Genomic DNA, 14,133 nt, shown 5'->3' on the forward strand with positions numbered 1-14,133 from the left:
GAGGGAAGAATTCTGACTGCTCTGCCATGGACTTGTGTCTCACCCTTGCACATGTCAGTACTACTGTGGACAGATCCACTGCAGAATCACATTCTGAAAGATTCTTCTGTCAAGAGATGTCACAGGCAAGGCCAACACTGAGAGAAACTTAAAGGTGTGGGCCACGCTTGTATGTTTTATATGAAGATTAGCAGCAGTCCAGAAACAGAAGGATTTATCCAAGTCAACATCTCCATAAGCAGCTGTTTCAAGCCCATAACCAGCTTCTGTCGATCAGGGCCTCATATTTCAATATGGTCTTTACATATCCTTCTAGGGCCTGACTCCATGCAGCTGATAAGTGTGTTCTCATGACCTTAGTGGCAAGATGGAGAGGTGAGTGTCTAGGTTTCCCTCTGGGACCTGACTCCATGCAGATGAGATATGTGTTCTCACGACCTTACTGGTAGGATGGGGAGGTAAGTGTTTTGATTCCCTGTTCTCCAGCTCACCTACCTTCCCCATCCTCCATGCTGAGCCTAAACATCTGTCTCTGGATGCCACTTTCTGTATAACAAACCAAACTTTGTGCTTCTGGGATCTCTGTTGGGATCTGTTTGCTTCCTGCACGTATAACCTGAAGTGACAGAGAAATGGGGACTTTTCTGGCCTAAGAGCTGAGAGGCAGCCTCAGGATGGAGCACACTCCCTGCACTTTGGTGCCTGATACTCACCAGCTGTTGGCATGGGCAGTGAGGTTGGCAGGCTGGAGGCTGTAATGTGTCCTAGGAAAAACAAGAGGAGGATGAGAGTTAGATGCTGACCCAGTGTCCCGCCTCTGCTCACTGTCCTACCTCTGTCCTGCAACCTCCCCAAGATCTTCATGCTGTCTACTCCAAACTGGTATTGCAATATAGAATGAAATGGATATTACTTGATGATTCTCTGTTGGCATTCACTCCATGGCAATGGTTTAGGGTATCAAAAAATGATTGGTCAGTGATATGACTGACTCACCTGGTATGTGTATTTCCAGGGGCTCAGTAGGTACTGACCACAAGAGTGGGGTATGATTGTAGTAACCATAACATCTGAGTGTCCCTCTGTGGTCTGGTATTACATGATCTATAGAGAACAAGGCTTGATACTGCCTAATATTGTGTATAAACTGTGAGTTCAGAGAGCTGAGGAACTTCTGGTCATCCTTAGTGAGAATGAACTTGTCATATCCATGATATGAGACACACTTGAGAGTCATGTTTCCTCCTGAGGTCACCACAGGGCTGGGCAGGGCTGTAAGGCTGGGTTTATTGTAGTGGATTCCTAGGAGAGAAGGAGGCAGCCTGTTACATGGACTCACAGAGCCATAGTGTTCTCCAGTGCTACACTGTGGCAGGGGAATACTCCTGAGAGCAGAGCCTGGGGCTGAGACCCTGACTGTCCCCTCACCTGTCACCACCAGTTCCAGGGTGTCACTGAGCTCTGACCAGCCAGCTGAGCTGTAACAGTAACAGCGATATTGTCCCCCATGTTGCTGTGTCACAGAAGGGATGGAGAACTTGGCCTTGTTCTCAGGCTTCTCTGGGGTCTGTATGTCCCAGAGTTTTTGGCTTCCCTGTTTATGCAGAACACATATTTCTGCATCCAGGGTCCCCTGACACCAGATGGTCACAGCACTCCTGGAAGAGACCATAGAGCCTGGCTCAGCCTTGATGGTGGGTTTGTGGAGCGTCCCTGTAAGGAAATAGGAGAGAAGGAGTTGGGTATGTTTGGTAGTGGCATGGAGAAAATCTCACTGTGGATGGCACTGTTATTATCTTTTCAATTTATTCTTCTGTCATATAATACATCCTGACAACAGCCTCCTTGCCAGCCCTGTCCCCGAGATCCACTGCTCCTTTGTATCCTTTCCGGTTAGAGAAGGCTTCCCAGTGATATTAACTGAAGAAGACATAACAACATGCAACAAGACTAGGTACACCCCCAATATTAAGGCTGGACAAGGCAATCCAGTAGAGGGAAAAAGATCTCACTTGCAGGCAAAACTGTCAGAGACATCCCCATTCCTATTGTTATGAGTCTAACAAAAACCCCAAGCTAGCCAGGCTGTGCTGGTGCATGCCTTTGATCCCAGCACTCAGGAGACAGATGCAGGGAGATCTCTGTGAATTCAAGGGCAGCTTGGTCTACAGAGTGAGTTCTAGGACATACAGAGCTACACAGTGAAACTCTAAAAAAGAAACAAAGCAAAAAAGAACACAAGGTAAACCACCACAGCATTGTGCTGAAGGCCTAGGGCAGACCCATGCAGGCTCCATGGCTGCTGCCTCAATCTCTGTGAGCCCTCATGATGCCTGCCTAGTAGATTCTGTGGGCTGTGTTCTCCCTGTGCCCTAACCATTCTGGCTCCTGCAGCCCTTCCCCCTCTCTTCTGTGGGGTTCCCCGAGCTGTTGTGGATGGTACATGAGCTGATCTAGAGTAACAGAAGGTCCATAAGGATTAATCTCTGTCCTGGACCTCCTGGGCTTTGCTGTCACTCTCTGTCTTGGTTTCTGTATCTTGTGTCCCTCTCTCTCCCATGCTCTGTGTCATGGGCTCAGGAGCCCTGGCCCCTCACACACACCACATACCAAGGCCTCCCTGAGCATCTGTATCATTTCAATATCATTCTGTGGAAAGGCTGGGGTTCCTCACCTGAGACCAGGAGCTCCAGGGTGTCACTAGATTCTGACCACACCTGTGGTCTGTTCTTGTTAAAGCTGTAGCATCTGAATGTCCACCTTTGGCTGGAGGTCACAGGGCCCACATGGAACAGGGCCAGGAACTGTCTAATAGAGTAGTTATACTCTGATTCCTGTGTCCAGGAGAGCTTCTGTGGTCCTTCCTTAACCAGAACAAAACTGTGATTGGCCTGCCCTGAGACACACTGGAGGGTGACATTCCCTCCTTCAGTCACCACAGGACTGGGCCTTGCTGACAGGCTGGGTTTACTGTAGGCTCCTGGGAGAGAAGGAAGAATCAATTAAATGTATCAGGCCTCATTATTCTCCAGGGCTGTGATGTGGGGAGGGCACCCTTAAGAGCAGACTCACTTCTTGACAGTGTAGCCTGAGTCTGGGAACCTTGTGCATTTTCTCACCTGTCACCACCAGGTCCAGGGTGTCACTATACTCTGACCATCCATCACGAGTAAGATATTGACAGTGATATTGTCCTGCTTGGTGATGGGCTATTTTTGAGATTGAGAATTCAGCCTTGTTCTTAGGATTCTGTGGATTCTCTGTGTGCCATTGTTGTCCTTTATAGAATCTGTATTCTTTGGCTTCTGTGGTCCCCTCACACAAGAAGATCACCATACTCTGCTTGTAGACCACAGAGCCTGGCTGTACTGTGAGGACAGGCTTAGGGAGGGCCCCTACAAGGAAAAAAGCAGCTAGGACTCAGGGCAGCCATCAGATTGCAGCTCCAACCCCAACCCTCCAGCCATGCCCAGGGGCAGCACACATGTGTTGTTCTCCATCCTCACTGCCCAGGCATGGCTGCAGAAATGATGAGAAGTGAAGGTCAGGACATCTGCAGACACTCACTTACCTGACAGCACTGGGGTTCCCAGTCCAGAGTCAGTGCTGGAAGAGAGTGTCCTGTGAGAGGTTTGTGCTGAAGCTTGAGCAGACAAATGGATGGACCTAGAAAAAATCATCCTGAGTGAGGTATCCCAGACTCAGAAAGACAAACATGGTATGTACTCACTCATAACAGGATAGTAGATGTGGAACAAGGATGACTGGACTGCTACTCACATCACCAGGGAGGCTACCTGGAAATCAGGACCCCAAGAAAGACACAGGGATCGCCCAATGACAGAGAAATGGAATGAGATCTACATGAACAGCCTGGACAGGAGTGGGGGTAGTGAAGGGCGAGGGTCGAGGGAAAGAGAGCTTGGGTGACTGGGAGATTCCAGCTGGATCAACAACAGAGAGGGAGAACAAGGAATAGGAGACCATGGTAAATGAAGACCACATGAGAATAGGAAGAAACAAAGTGCTAGAGAGGCCCACAGAAATCCACAAAGATACCCCCACAACAGACTGCTGGCAATGGTCGAGAGACAGTCCGAATTGACCTACTCTGGTGATGGGATGACCAAACACCCTAATTGTTGTGCTAGAAACCTCATCCAACTCCTGAGGGATCTGGATGCAGAGATCATGACTAGGCCCCAGGTGGATCTCTGGGAGTCCAATTAGCGAGAATGAGGAGAGTTTATATGAGAGAGAATTGTTGAGACCAAGGTCGGATAAAGCACAGAGACAAATAGCCAAACAAACGGAAACACATGAAATATGAACCAATGGCTGAGGGGTCACCAACTGGATCAGGCCCTCTGAGTGGGTGAGACAGTTGATTGGCCTGATCTGTTTGGGAGGCATCCAGGCACTGGCACTGGGTCCTGTGCTCATTGCATGAGTCGGCTATTTGAAACCTGGGGCCTATGCAGGGTCGTTGGGCTCGGCCTGGGAGGAGGGGACTGGACCTGCCTGGACTGAGTCCACCAGGTTGATCTCAGTCTGTGGGGAAGGCTTTGCCCTGGAGGAGATTGGAATGGGAGGCGGGCTGGGGGGAAGGTGAGGGGGGCGGGAGGGGGGAGAACAAGGGAATCTGTGCCTGTATGTAGAACTTAATTGTATTGCAAAATAAAAAAAAATAAAAAATAAAAAAAAGAAATAATATTCCTTTTATGTAGCGATGTTACAAATAAAAATGTCAAAAGTGCAACGGACCATGAAAAAAAAAAAAAAAACTATCCCCTTTCCTTTTGGTGCCAGGGATTGATGTCAATGCCTCCAGTATTCTAAGAACACCCTCGACCCCTGACCTACACTTACTTTATCCTGTAATGGTAAATTTCTGATCTTACTTTAAATTTTTTCACTTGCTATCATTTTCTTATGGTTATGCATTTAATTATTTTTGTTGCTGTTGATTTGAGACAGGCTCTCTCAGTGGATCCCTGGCTGTCCTTAGAGCTGGTTCTGTAGGCCAGGCTGGGCTGGAACTCACAGAAATCCCCCTGCCTCTGCTTCCAAGTGTTTGGACTAAAGATGTGGGTCACCAAACCAGGTCTTATTAACTTAATTGTTTGGAAATGTCATATCAGTATGTATTATGTTTTGGTAGAATCCACCCTCCCTTTCTGGTTCCCTTTTCACTGACCTGATTTTCTTTTTGATTCCTTCTGTGATCTGCTAGTTGTAGAAAATCCGCTGCCTTTCCTTACACATCTAACTTTCTGTTCTCTTTCTCCCATGCAGCTCAATTTGTGCTTCCCACAGTCTTGATCATATATCCAGGGGCCACACTATTAAAGAAAATGACTCTCTCTCTCTCTCTCAGTAGGTATCAGATGCCAATAGCTCTTCATCTCTGGGTGAGACTTCGTGCCTATCTCTTATCCCTCTACTTGATTTGTTCTGCATTGAGTTTACATGGGGCTTGTAGATGTCATCTCAACCACTGTAGCTCAGATGTTCAACTGTTCTGCAGTGTCTAGAAAGAGTTTATTGTCATCATCCATTGTGTCTTGGTGGTAAAATTTTTCAACCTCCGCTTCAGTGATGACCCCATGCTAGGAATGTGTCACATGGGGAAAATTCTCTAACTTAGTGTCACTTCAAAGCATGGGTTCAGGGCATGAGATAGAGGTCACTGAGTATTTCCTCCTGTTGTTGCCGAGCCCAAAAGATTTCCTTAATTTCCTCTTTGTATCTATGTCATTATGAATAATTACTATCTTGTGAATCTGTCTGTATTTGTCCTTTACTATATAAGAAAATGCTCAGTTGGTAGAGTACTTGTATGACATTCTTAGATGTCTTGGTTTAATCCCCATTACACCATGAATCTGATGTTGTGGCTCAAGTCTTTGACTTCATCTTTCAGGAGGCAGAGCTAAGAGTATTGGGAGTTTAAGGAAACTCTTACTATGCAATGAGTTTGGGGTCAGCCTGGGCTATATCAGGCCCCATCTCATCAAAAAAAAAAAAAAGAAAAAGACACCTAGAGTATGTGGTGAACAGGATCAAGTACATTTTATGCATGTGATTATCTTCAAAGAAATAATGAAAATACATTTACTGTAAAGCTCCCACACTGGGAATATGTCCCACGTATTTCATTACATCCATTTCTAAGGGGATATCCCTATCCCAGCTCTTTTCTGTTTTGCACCCCTGCAAGTTGTCATGTCCAGCATGTCACATGGCTATCTTATTGATTTCTTTTTAAAATTTATTTACTTATTCATTTATTTTCAGAATTATTTTGACCTTGGGCATATATGAGTTCATATATAAATATTGCCTATATTTTCATTTATGACCATCTTTCATTTTCATTCTCAAATTTATTAAGAATTTTTTTATTCATTTTACATACCAACCACTGATCCCCCTCTCATTCTTTCTTCCTCTTCCCCCAGCTTTCCCCACAACCCGACCCCTATCCTATCCTCCAAAAAGGCAAGGCTTCCAATGGGGAGTCACCAAAGCCTGGTACATTCAGTTGAGGCTAGTCCAAACCCTTCCCCCTGTATCAAGGTTTTGCAAGGTGTCCCACCATAGGTAATGGGCCCCGGAATGTCAGCTCATTTACCAGGGATAGATTGTGATCCTACTGCCAGGGGCCCTGAAAAAGACCAAGCTACACAACTGTCTCGCTCATGCAGAGGCCCTAGTCCAATTCCATGCAGGCTCCACAGGTGCTGGTCTAAAGTTTATGAGTTCCTACTAGCTTGGTTCAGTTGTCTCTGTAGGTTTCATCATCATGATCTTGATTTCATGGACAGCTCTTTTTCCTGTCCTGAGAGAAAGTGATTGGGCATTCGATTTGAACCAGTCAGATTTGCACCAAGTGCTGTGAACTCATTCGCCCTTACCTCCCCACAGGCATTATTATCATTGAGAATAAGTGCTCCCCTCTCCTGGTCATGTAGCAAGAGTTCCTTTAGAGCATTGCAGCAGGCTTGTATTTAGGAGTCTTAGCATCTAGGCTTTGATCTGCCTTTTGTGATTCTTACCTTTTGTGTTGGATACTCACTGTTTGAAGCATGTAAATCTTATCTGAGTTCTTCCTGAAAGGTTCACACCTATGCAAAACTTGGTTGTAGGAGGACTCAAAATACTGAGAAGACTTGTGACTTTGGCATTTGTCTCCTTTGGATACCTTCAGATAAGAGGTTTTTGTATAGGGATATTGACTTGCTAAGGTGTAAATTTTATAACAATAAAAAACCTTTTATAAAGCAAAAGTCAGTCAGTTCATCAGAAACCAGCTCCCCTGCTTCTGCATAAGCCAAAGTTCTTCCTGGAGTGACCCTGTTTTTTTCATGGACCTGTATGAAAAGAAACACCAACACTTGACATGGTGCAATGAGCTCCATGAGATTAACTTGCCTCAGATGACTGACAGCCACACATGGCATCTCATCCGTCCTCTCTGACACAGATGGTCAGATGTAGAGTTCCAGCAGAGGCATCTTGTTTGCTGGTGGATATGAACTCCCCAGGATGTAGGGTCATGATTCTTCTCCAACCTTGATCCACGGCCTCCATCCACATCACTCCACATGCAGTACAGTTACTGACCACATAGCCAGTTAGACTCTGCTGGGTGAGTCCTTTAAACCTGTGTGTCTATGAGAGTATGCCCAGTTGAGGTCAGTTCCTGTTGCTTTTCACAAACAGCTTGTGGTGGAATGCAGGGGAGTCTCTGGCTTGAATCCAGCTCAGTACTGGGCAGAATCTAAGTAACTGGATCTTGAGTATAGGCTGTGTTTTTGTGACTCCTGGTGCAGCCACACTGTATCTATGTTTTGCCTTTTGAGGCAGTGAGTGATTGTCTATCCTTTTGTAAGTAGGTTTTGTAGTTGGAAGTTTTTTGTGTCCTGGCCGGCTGGCAGTTGGAACAAATCTGTCACTTGAATGCCCCACGTAAATACACAGAGGCAGGCTTATATTAATTATAACTGCTTGTCCATTAGCTCAGGCTTATTACTAACTAGCTCTTACACTTAACCTATAATTCTTATCTTTGTTTAGCCACATGGCTTAGTACATTTTCTCAATTCTGCCTTGTCATCTTGCTTCCTCTGTGTCTGGCTAGTAACCCTTGACTCAGCCCTTCCTCTTCCCAGCATTCTCTTTGTTTTCTTATCCCGCCTATACTTCCTGCCTGGCTACTGGCCAATCAGCATTTATTTATCAACCAATCAGAGCAACACGGCTGTGGGATGTTCTGTATGGCAAATGTGTTGCTGATTAGTCAATAAATAAATCACTGATTGGCCAGTGGCTAGGCAGGAAGTACAGACAGGACAAGGAGGAGAATAAAGCTGGGAAGTGGAAGGCTGAGTCAGAGAGACACTGCCAGCTGCCATGATGACAAACAGCATGTGAAGATGCCAGTAAGCCACGAGCCACATGGCAAGGTATAGATTTATAGAAATGGATTAATTTAAGTTGTAAGAACAGTTAGAAAGAAGCCTGCCATGGCCATATAGTTTGTAAGCAATATGTCTCGTTGTTTACTTGGTCGGGTCTGAGTGGCTGTGGGACTGGCAGGTGAGAGAGATTTGTCCTGACTGTGGGCAAGGCAGGAAAACTCTAGCTACACAACATATATTCACAACATACATAAAGGTATCCCACAGCACATCCCATTTTCTGTCTAATCAAAAAGGAAGGTTTTAACTTTAACACAGTAAAATTACATATAATAGAACAGTTACCAAGCAAGAATTACAGTTCCAGCTCTCTGTGTCAGTTCTCCACCAGGCTTAGGAGTTCTCAGTTGCCAGAGTTGGTGAGGCTGGACCTCCATGGCATGGCATAGAGGACAAGCCCTCACAGGGGCATTTAGTCTATTTGTATTTTGCAAAATTAAAGAAAATATTCTATCGTCTATTTTATATTTGTGAGTCTAAAGTTTCATATCTAATTTATCTTCTATCATAACCAAGGAAAATTATAACTATTAGTCTTCAACTACATCAAAGACCTCAGAAGAATATAATATTACCTAAGTAAACAGAAAGTGTATTGTAAGCAACTTTCAAAAATCTTTTGAATGAGAGAGACAGCTGCCTTCCTGGACAGTCATCCAAATTTCCTCTGTAATGTTGGGGCATCCATCTTCAGCCAATAGGTCTAGAGTTTTTTAGTTGCTTCTCTGTGTGTCCTGTAGGATATCTGACAGTGTCCTTTGTGAAGCAGAAACCTGAAGAGCCATCTCATCTTGCAAAGTTCAGTGGTCACCTTCTTATGGGTCTTGCATGTCCATTTTATACAACATATTATCAGCAGTCCAGGCTCATAAGTTTTAGGCCTCCTGAAGACCTCTCCACCATTGCAACAAACTGAATCAGACCGAATCAGGAAAAGCCCAAGTTTAATGGGTGAATCATTCCGGGGCGATTCCCCAGCCCCTCAGAGAGGAGACAGGGACATGAGACTGGAAGAACCACAAGTCTGTTTTCTGGGATGCCACTTATATATCCCCTGTGGGAGTGGTCTTTAGCCTCACTGGGGGAGGAGCTGTGTTTGATGGGCTTTGAAGGAGCAGGTTTGGGGAGGAGCTGTATGAGGTGGATCTCCCACCCAAACATTCCAGACTCTTTGAGTATAGGGATGCCAGGGTTCCAGGGTGCCAGGGCTTGAGGTGGAGCTCCCATCCAAACATTCCAGACTCTTTGGGTATATGGACGCTGGTTCAAGTCTGACTACTTTCTGCAGACATGAGGCGATGTGGGGAAGAGGAGTCGGGAATTGATGATCCTACATTCAGCAGGAGATGTCAGTGGAGGGGCATCTGGTTAATTGTCATCCTGGAGACCTCAGGCATCTGTTTTTTAAGGAAGCAAAGAAGGCAAGTTTCTAGGAAAAAATAGATCACTAACATCTGCCCTAGTTGTACTGTAAAGATGAATGTACAGAGCAGAAGAGCAGATAGGCCCTTTATAAAGGCATCTGGAAAACTGGAGGTTGGTGGGTCCCAGCTGCTGGACAGACCACATATCCTGAATAGGTGCCCATTTGAGCCTGGAGAGATGATACCAGCATGGATGTTCCAGGAGTTTGGCAGTCAAGGGCGTGGTGAGAATCACATTATAACACAGTATAATATCCTGTCCATCGGGCCTCAAGAAACTCAGGAGCTAGCTGTTTGATAAGTACTGTGTCCCCTGGGAAGAGTAGGGCAGGCTCAGGGGCAGTTGGGTCTGTTGGTGTTGAGGCTTGGAGATGGCTGTCAGCTTGTGAAAGGAGTAGGGACCTCAGAAGAGAGAGGTAGGGGAGATACCCAGCTGGTGGGGGAGTTTAGGCCGGGAGGTGGTGATTGAGTAGGAAGGGCCTTCCATAAAGAAGCTTAAAAGGGCTCAAACCTGTAGGAGAGCATGGGGTAGTCTGGAGGTGGGTAAGGGCAATGGGGAGAAGGGAGGGCCAAGATAACCTGAGTTCAATGGAGAGCTTGGTGAGATGTTGTTTGATGAGTCCACTGGCCTTCTCAACCTTTCCTGAGGATAAAGGTGTCAACCATAGTTAGGAGGTAACAGAGTTCTTTAGGTGTGGGCATATGAATGAAGTCCACCTGCCAATCCTCACCTGATTGGTGTCCTCGAAGCTTGTGCAGATGCTGACATATCAGGAGGGCTCCTGTGAATGGACCTGTGAAATACTCAGGAGAATGTGGGGGCTAATGTGAGTATGACCTCAAAAAGGCTGATCACATTGTGACCAAGCAGAAAGGTAAGCAGGTATGACCAGAAAAAGAGTGTGAGAAGAATCACCATGCAAGAATGCAGGGAAGTGTCAGGGTCTTAAGTGAGAAGGAAGGGATCCTGTCTACCTCCATGACAGAAATTGGTAAGGGAACTGTAGGACTTGAGTGAGATGTCAAAACAGAATAGGTAGCTCCTGTGTCCAAAAGAAAGTCAATGGACTTACCCGTTACCTGCCGTGTCACCCTAGGCTCAGAAAGGGCAATGGGAGTCATCAGGTCTAGGCCACATCAGTTCTCCACCAGGCTTAGGAGTTCTCAGTTGCCAGTGTTGGTCAGGCTGGACCTCCATGGCATGACATAGAGGACCAGCTTGCATGGGGGCATTCTGATTTCCAGTGCCTAGGCTGTTGGCAGACAGGCCATGGCCTCCTGGGTGGCTGGGGGTCAGGGCAATACCATGACTAGTGGCCCTGTTTGCTGCATTTGAAGCAGGTTTTTGGCAGAGTTGACTTGGGCTGAGCTCCAGTGAGATGGAGCCTCATGGCCAGCTTCCCTTGTATCCCTTGTGGGGGACACTAATGGCCTCAGAGCAGTTGCTAAGTCTTGGGCTTGGGGTGTATTCTGTTGCAGCCTTGTTTGTCAGGTTGACTTGGCTGTCATCCTCGAGCATTAAAAACTTTAGGAGCAATTTTCACCAATTCCTGTAGGGAGCTTGGGGATCCTCCTCAGCCTTTTTTAATTTTTTGTAATATCTGACGCTGACTGAGAAATGAAATGGGTGGGAAGGCAGGAGTCTGGCAAGACCGAGTATAAGAAGAAACCGGGGAATATTTGGGGGCATTAGGCCAGTGTGTAGGTTGAGGCATTGGGAGATGGGGGAGCAGTGGGGGGAGGGGAGGACAGAAAGGAGGGTAAGGAGAAGGCATTTGGTCTTAGATTTGTGGCCCTGGAGGAGAAGGTTGAGTAGGTAGAGTTTGAGGGAAGTGGGGAAGGGGAGAGGAGGGGTCAGTGTCTCCAGCAGTGAATGGACCAGTACAGTGAGACACTGGCCCCTGTAGGGAGGGCAGGAACACAGAACCCCAAAACCGTGGACATAGGGCAGTGCTGTCCAATTATCTCAGATAGCCCCAATTTGAATAAATTTTGTAAAAGACCCCGTGGGCATTTGGGGATCAGGCTTTGAATGGCAAGTGCTGTTTCTCAAGTCTATGCCAGGGACCCAAAGCCTAGCACAATGCATCCATTGTGGTAAATCTTGGGTCAAAAAAAAAAAAAAAACCAGGGAGGTGTGGGAAATTCCCTTCAAGAAAACATCTTCTAGAGAAGGGGTCCCATGGAACAAAGGCAGCCCTTTACTCTGGAATGTGTTGGGGTGGAGCAGAGGCAGCCCACCACACTGGAAAGGGTCAGGTGGAACGGAGGCAGTCCTGTGCTCCAGAAAGGGTCAGGGGCCTGGCGTGGCTGTGTCTCTGGCAAGACACTCCGAAAAATGAAGAGGCCCTGGGCCTCCTAGGCAATGACTTGAAAAGGAAACTTATCTAGCCAGGAGCTGATCTCAGTCTGACAGAGAGAAGGTGTTGGGGAGAGGGGTGTTTTTCCACCAAGTGGCTCTGGGCCAGTGGGGAAAAATCCACCCCTCCTCTGTGGAACCTCCAGATGATAAGTTTTAGGCCCCCCTGAAGGCCTCTTCACTGTCTCGACAAAATGAATCAGATTAAATCAGGAAAAGTCCAGGTTAAATGGGTAAAGCGCTCCCAGGAGATTCCCCAGTCATCCACAGAGAGGAGAAGGGGACAAAACTCGAAGGACCACAAGTCTGTTTTCTGGGATGCCACTTATATATCCCCTGTGGGAGAAGTCTTGTATTTGATGGGCTCTGAAGGGACAGGTTTGGGGAGGAGCTGTATGAGGTGGATCTCCCACCCAAACATTCCAGACTCTTTGGGTATAGGGATACTAGGGTGCCAGGGCTTGAGGTGGAGTTCCAATGCAAGCACAGGCAAGAGCAGTTTTTTTGCCCAAATGGCTATTTCTGCCAAGAAGATAAACTCCATATGGAGTGTCTTCGACGTCCCTCTTCCTTTTTGAAGTAAATCAGTGCTGCCAGGAGCAGAAGTGTCTCACTGTCCAGAAGGTCTAAGTTTTTAAAACATTTAGATGCCATTTTCTATAGGTCTTTGAAGTGTTAGAAGATTACCTACTTAATTGAAATATATCCATGTATACTTAGAAGACTAAGCTAACATGACTATAAATTTGATTATCATGGATGACTAATTATTAATCTGTATTTCTTAATTATCCATTATAATTTAAATGAGTTACATAAACATAATACCTTGAGAGTAGAAATATATATACAATATAACAAAATTAACTTTAAATTTGTATCAATAAACCAAAATCCATAGCACCGTAAGACATTTCAAACAAGTTGTTGCTCTTTACATGTAGATTCAATAATTTACCCTTTTATCTTTTCATATCTCTATTCCTTTTTTTGTTTAGAAAGATATTGACTATGACCATTAACAATTTGTAATCAATTTCTAAACAAAGACAAATATCCATAATCCAGTTTTTGAGGATATGGGCACAGTTTTCTAGGCTACTTCCTGCTGACAGGGGGCAGTGGTTGTCTTTTGGGGATCCTGGAAAATTTGAGATAATGGTCAAGTCCTGGGAAGACCAGCTATAACCTTTGTTGATAGGTACCATCTGTTAAGATTCAGTAGGTCTCTCTTAATCAAATCTGATCCATCTTAACCTGGAACAAATCCATAGCCTCTCATTTCCTGTGCAAAAGCAGAGCCTCCTTTACAAAGCAACATAACTTAGATCCAAATTTTTAAGTCATGATACCTTTAAAATACATATATTGGTTTAACTTAGCAACCTTTATAATCAAATGTCTCTCTCCAGGTAGAAATACCAAAGACAATGCAATCCAGATTCTCTGTGTTATTTTTATCTTCATGTGGCTTATTTTTTATATTACTTTTACTTTCCTTTTAAAGACCCTATTTTTTTTAAAACTAACTATTCCTTTATATAACCATCTATATTCCTTTTCCAATCTCTTTTAAGCTTATGTATATTTTTATACACATTGTAAACTGTTTAGAGGTTTATTCTATCCTAATCTCTTTTATTGTGAATATATTGCTTTAAAATGAAGAGTGGTTAGAACAGAAGCAGCAGCCTTGGATGATGACTCCTCCCACCTCAGTTTTTCAACATGGTGGTGGTATATTTACCACCAGCCGTGGGAGCCATGCTACTACCAACTCTCAGGAGCAGTGGGTTTATGCCTCCATTAAAGCAGCGTGTAGCCCAGAAACAATTTTTTTTGTCTGTACCAGCAAAAGCTAAATCTG

General features: G+C 45.3%; 1 pseudogene; it reads right to left on the reverse strand.

Annotated features, from left to right (window-relative positions):
• Window positions 1-14,133, reverse strand: part of LOC131901674 (leukocyte immunoglobulin-like receptor subfamily B member 3) — a 65,296-nt pseudogene that overhangs the window by 37,093 nt on the left and 14,070 nt on the right.

This window comes from Peromyscus eremicus, unplaced genomic scaffold (assembly GCF_949786415.1).
Source record: "Peromyscus eremicus unplaced genomic scaffold, PerEre_H2_v1 PerEre#2#unplaced_218, whole genome shotgun sequence".
Taxonomy (NCBI): Eukaryota; Metazoa; Chordata; class Mammalia; order Rodentia; family Cricetidae; genus Peromyscus; species Peromyscus eremicus.